Consider the following 6,525-nt stretch of genomic DNA (forward strand, 5'->3'; position numbering starts at 1 on the left):
TTCACAAAAGATAGAATAAGGTCCCCCATTTTTACCTCTTTTGCATAACAATGGACAACATTATAGTTTATATGGTTGATTCATATGAAAAACTGCCCCCATATGGTATCCAGATGGATTTAATAGTTAAAAGATTTGAGCGCATATTTTTTTCACAATATAGCTCCAGATCCAGTGTGATTTAAACACTGAAAACAGCTCCACAGCCATTGTCTGGCAAACCACCATGTTTGGAGCTAATTTAGTCAATCACATTTGTATTTGAGAATTTTAACATTTCTGTTCTATCAGAGCATCTTAAAAAATGTTGATAAAATGTTATTGCACATCTGCTGTTTTCCTAAGTTTAAATTTCAGTCACATTCAGGCCATTTTCCACAATAGATTAGACTTTGGAAATGATTCAGGCCACTGGCACATGTATTTGGCACATATCTGTTATGAGGGTAATATTTCAGCTTCCATTTCGGAGAATTGAGCAACCACACATGTTCTTCTCATTGGTCGTTGATTTCTCCTACCATTCCTGTATAAACATTACAACCCCATCTAGTTACAGTTAAGCTCATTTGTACAGAAACATTTCAGCCAAATACATTTTTGAAATGCACAAGGTGGGATGATTTTGGATTTTATCATGGTCTCCTCAGCTCCCCACTGTGTTTCTAATTAGCTGCCTTGCATCCTTGCACTGCCTTGCAAAACTATCCATACTCCTTGAACTTCAATGTATTTTATTGGGGTTTTGTGTGATAGAACAACACAAATCAGTGCATGAAGAAGTGGATGGAACAGGATGGTTTTCAAAATGTCTGTGGAAGTTGCATTTAGTCCTCTTTACTCGGATACCCCAAAATAAAATCTTGTGCAACATATCACCGTAAACAATTCCCTCCTAAAAAGAGTCCTTATGTGTGTAATTTCATCTCAGTAAAACCCCAGTTGTTCTGTGAAGGCCTCATGGGTTTGTTAGATAACATTAGAGAACAATCAGCAACATTGTTTGTATGCACGAACTTGGCAATAAAGCTGATTCTGATTCTGATTCTGATTCTGATGATGATCAAAAAACACAGCAGACAGGTCAGGGAGAAGGTTGTGGAAAAACAGGGTCAATTAATTGGAATCATTTGCAACAAATGCAGCTAAGAGGCCCAACTATTACTATAAAAATTTGTCATTATGAACAGGGAGTAGTAAGGAAGGGTTGTTCTAGGAAAGCCACATGAATTCAAATTCAAAGTTTGTCACAAGCCATGTAGGAGACACAGTAACATGTGTGGCAGAAGAATAACACTGGACACACTATCCTAACTGTGACACATGGTGGTGGCTGCATCATGATGTGGGGATCCTGCAGGGACAGAGGACCTTTTTTAGGGTTGATGGGAAGATGGATGGAGCTAGATACTGGGAAGATAAGCTGTTAGAGGCTGCAAAAGACTTGAAACCAGGGTGAAGGTGTCACCTCAACATTCTTTTCAGTCTCTATACATAACAAGCAGGCAGAGACATACTAAAAAGGCTTGTAGATGTAATTAAAATGAAAAGTGACTCATAAATGCACACCACACTTTCTGGGTTTTTATTTGCAATAGACTTAGAAAACTTGTAGCTGTGAAGTTTAACAGATATTCATATTTTTGTAATATACTTTGTGATCTCAAGATGTCCTGGTTATCTGGCTGATCCTCCTGTTAGCTGGGTTCCTTGTTCTTCGTGCCCAGATGTCATTTGTATTGCAGAAATCTCAAAGACTTAAGTTTGCTTCTTTACTCCCTATTCAGGCCTTTTCAGTCATACTTTTATAACACTGAGACACTGCTTTTAAATTTACCCCAGGTTTTGTGTGCATTTGATTTAACATTGCAGGTGCATGTGGATATGCCTGCTCATTGCATGTTGTAGCTTGTCTGGTTGCCTGTGATGTAAAAGTGTTGCGGCCTTTACTGTGGAGCAGATGTCGGGGTAGAACTTCATGTGTAACTGCTGAAGGTACCAATTTTGGTTTTGTGGTGCTGAACCACATCTGCTGTAACTGTTTGTTGGTCCTTGTGTTCTGGCATAATCTTTACGATTTGTGAAGGTTTTTGCAGTAACAGCAGTGATGACTGGCTGATACTGGAGAAATGCCTCATTGCTTACATTAGAAATGACTTCCAGGCAGTGGCTGCTGCAATTACAAAGGGGTTTCAGCTCATTGGATTTTCCATGCAGTGAAGTCATCCTTTTTATGGGCAGCAGAGGGTGACAGAGCTCTTTAATATGATCAGCTGGTGATGGATATGCTGCAGCCTTTTGCCATCACAGATATTTTTTGACAGTTTTTCTAACTAAAAAGCCTAGTCACTTCAGATTAAAACTGAGTTTCATGTTACCATTAATAATTTAGGAGATAAACTGAAACAACTTTGTATCCTGTCCCTTTGCCAATTGTTTTTTTAATTGTAGATTTATGTTTCAAGTTGTTGGATAGAGATGTTTAATTCAAGGTTTTGCCAAAAGAACTGCATTGTTCTAGTACATTTTAATATATCATAAATTTAGGATCATGTTAAAAGATTGTTCCAACTTAATTGGACATCCTTCACATTAGAATATGCATTATCTTTGCCTCATTTACATTAGTTCCTGCTTGGTTTTGCACTTTTTTCCTTAGTATGTAAAAAGCATTCCTTCTCATTTCTTGATAGCTCTCCATTGCTTTGCCTTTTTTTTTTTTTAGCATGTCTTTCATCAGTGCTCATTCATCTGCATCTCTTAAAACAGACCAACTGAGACCCGCCTTGGCACACCAACCACCAGGTTTGTTGTGCTTTGGATTATCGGAGTATATTTTTTCCTTCTTAATATTTTATCCTTTAACAGATTTTTTTTTTTTTTCTCCAATTAAAATTATACAGACACAAAGTCACAACAAAGGCAAATATAGTTTAGGAACCACTGCTATAAAAGCAATGTTCCTTGTAGTCCTCCTTTCTGAAGGTCTTTATCCGTTGAATTGAGGAAGCTTTTAATGCCTGAATGAGGTCAGACTTAAGTGGCTCAACAGTCAGAATGACTCAGGCACTGGACTGGGAATGAGTGGGAAAAGTCCAAAGAAAATCTGTGAAATTTCTTTTGGAAAGCCTGAGGAGTTATTGACAAGGTGACCATTTGAAAAAGTTTTTTTTTTTCTTGGAAGTGAAGTGTAACAAAATAGGAGGCTCTCAGAAAGATTTGTGAGAGGTCCACATTTACTGTATGCAGCTCTCTACAGAGGACATCCATACACCAAATATCACTGATCTGTAGTATAGAGAGAAAGGTGCAAAAGGTCTGTCATTTTGGTCTGTCATTTTGGTTTAAAAATTTTCTTTATATCCCCAACATTTTGTTTTTAAAGTTAGATGAGCATAATGGACATTGAATTTGTTTGATGTCTATTTCCAAATGTCTATATAGCTAGCCATTGTAAAACATAGATAAATCAATCAAACCAATCTAGACTTAGTGGATGCTAAGGGGAGAGATTCATCCTTACCAAATTAATTTTGCCTTCACCATTTATTACTTTCATGCCTTGTGGGTATTCTCAGATCATCACATTGCTCCATTTTTGTAAAAGATAATGATTCACGTTCTCCTAAGGTTTATCCTTTCTCTTATACGTAAAGTTCAAGTTTTTCTGGGTAGTGTTGACCTTTTTCACATTTTTATTTAAAGGGGCATATGTGGAGGGAAGATGTTTTAAACTGCTGCCTCTGTATTTCAAAAAACAGAAACCAGATGAAACAACAATTTAAGGAGAAAACAATCATAGAACAATATTATAGCCACATTAAAGCTACCAAATGCATAGTTACGATGACTCCTAAATAGATAAAAATCTGTTCTAATAAATTTTTATGACATGGAGATAAGGTGGCTGTAGCCAAGGACATTGCACACTGTCTGTTGCAATTAAGAAACATGTAATGATGATTAGTTATCCTGCAGGGGAGTGACAGCACTACCTTTGTTCCACAGCCAAAGTGATCAAAGCTGACTTATAGGTACAAACTAATGAAATATAATAAATGCTAACACAAAGATCCCGTCACAGTCATCTGTTTTAATAAACAAATACAGCCTGGGAACTTTAATTATTGCACTGGTAAGATGTGCATGAGTATGGTGGCAACACTGATGTTCAATCCAGATGCTCATGCATCATCTTCTCCTAGAGTATGCCTATGTTTTTAACAAAGCGCAACTTCCACATTAGTCACCTGATGTGTCATCAGAAAGTTGTTTAACGTGGTCGCATTATTATGGCACATTGGTTTTCAGTGTACACCAGAAAAAGGCCAGTATGGCCAGAAGATGGCACTAACACAAGACGCCAGGACAGTTCCTCTGAAGCTGTCAAAGAGTGTTCCTACTTAGATATTAAGGGTAACAGCACCAGGCTTGTTTAAATGTTATTTGTCTGACAGAGTCCAGTTTGTTCATGTAAATGATAAATCATCTTCAGACTCCAGGGTTAATTGTGGAGTAGCACAGGGTTCAGTACTTGGGCCAATTCTCTTTATTATATACTGGTCCTTCTCAAAATATTAGCATATTGTGATAAAGTTCATTATTTTCCATAATTTCATGATGAAAATTTAACATTCATATATTTTAGATTCATTGCACACTAACTGAAATATTTCAGGTCTTTTATTGTCTTAATACGGATGATTTTGGCATACAGCTCATGAAAACCCAAAATTCCTATCTCACAAAATTAGCATATTTCATCCGACCAATAAAAGAAAAGTGTTTTTAATACAAAAAACGTCAACCTTCAAATAATCATGTACAGTTATGCACTCAATACTTGGTCGGGAATCCTTTTGCAGAAATTACTGCTTCAATGCGGCGTGGCATGGAGGCAATCAGCCTGTGGCACTGCTGGGGTCTTATGGAGGCCCAGGATGCTTTGATAGCGGCCTTTAGCTCATCCAGAGTGTTGGGTCTTGAGTCTCTCAACGTTCTCTTCACAATATCCCACAGATTCTCTATAGGGTTCAGGTCAGGAGAGTTGGCAGGCCAATTGAGCACAGTGATACCATGGTCAGTAAACCATTTACCAGTGGTTTTGGCACTGTGAGCAGGTGCCAGGTCGTGCTGAAAAATGAAATCTTCATCTCCATAAAGCTTTTCAGAAGATGGAAGCATGAAGTGCTCCAAAATCTCCTGATAGCTAGCTGCATTGACCCTGCCCTTGATAAAACACAGTGGACCAACACCAGCAGCTGACACGGCACCCCAGACCATCACTGACTGTGGGTACTTGACACTGGACTTCTGGCATTTTGGCATTTCCTTCTCCCCAGTCTTCCTCCAGACTCTGGCACCTTGATTTCCGAATGACATGCAGAATTTGCTTTCATCCGAAAAAAGTACTTTGGACCACTGAGCAACAGTCCAGTGCTGCTTCTCTGTAGCCCAGGTCAGGCGCTTAACCTGGATGGCATTAAATTGACCTCCGGTAATAAAGTAAAAAACCTTGGTGTTACTTTTGACCAGGACATGCCATTTAAATCCCATATTAAACAGGTTTCTAGGATTTCCTTCTTTCACCTCCAGAATATTGCCAGAATTAGAAATATGCTGTCCAGGAGTGGCACTGAAAAACTAGTCCATGCCTTTGTTACTTCAAGGCTGGACTATTGTAATTCTTTACTATCAGGATGTCCACAAAATACCATTAAAAGTATTCAGCTGCTGCAAAATGCTGCAGCAAGAGTTCTGAGACACCTTGTCTACTTTTAAGGCTAGGCTTAAAACTTTCCTTTTTGATAAAGCTTATAGTTAGAGTGGCTTAGGTTATCCTAAGCTATCTCTGTAGTTATGTTGCTATACATGACCACTTTCACTTCTTCTGCTACATTCTCATACTACTCTCCAATTTTTGCGTTGTTTGATGTTAACTCAAATTTTTGCGTTGTTAGCTTTTAACTCTATGTTCTCTCTCTGTGTTTTTCTCTTCCTAGAAGCTACATCCTGACCTGGTCCTGTGTTTAGCTGTGACACCTTCCTTGATGGGGACATCAGCTGAGCTGCTGTTGCAAACAACTTAATGCTCACCTTTTACTGATGATACACTTGGCCCTGTCTTTCAGTGTATAACCCTGTCTCTCCTAGACATAGCTACTGGCTGAGCTTCTACTTTGACTAACTATTTGTGCTCTCTTTCAGACTCTAGACTTGAAAACTGGCTCAGAGTTAATCTGCTTAGCCGGTCTTCTCTCCTAGATGAAGCCAGTAAAGGAGCTACAACCATTATTGTTTCACTTTCCTTTTCCATAAAAAGTACTCCCGGATCAGTGCTTCTGTGTTCTTTTTATGTCTCTGCTTTGTTCTCTCAAACCCCCAGTCGGTCGTGGCAGATGGCCGCTCACACTGAGCCTGGTTCTGCTGGAGGTTTCTTCCTGTTAAAAGGGAGTTTTTCCTCTCCACTGTTGCTACATGCATGCTCAGTATGAGGGATTGCTGCAAAATCAACGCCAGTGACTG

This window comes from Girardinichthys multiradiatus, chromosome 15 (assembly GCF_021462225.1).
Source record: "Girardinichthys multiradiatus isolate DD_20200921_A chromosome 15, DD_fGirMul_XY1, whole genome shotgun sequence".
In the NCBI taxonomy this organism is placed as follows: domain Eukaryota; kingdom Metazoa; phylum Chordata; class Actinopteri; order Cyprinodontiformes; family Goodeidae; genus Girardinichthys; species Girardinichthys multiradiatus.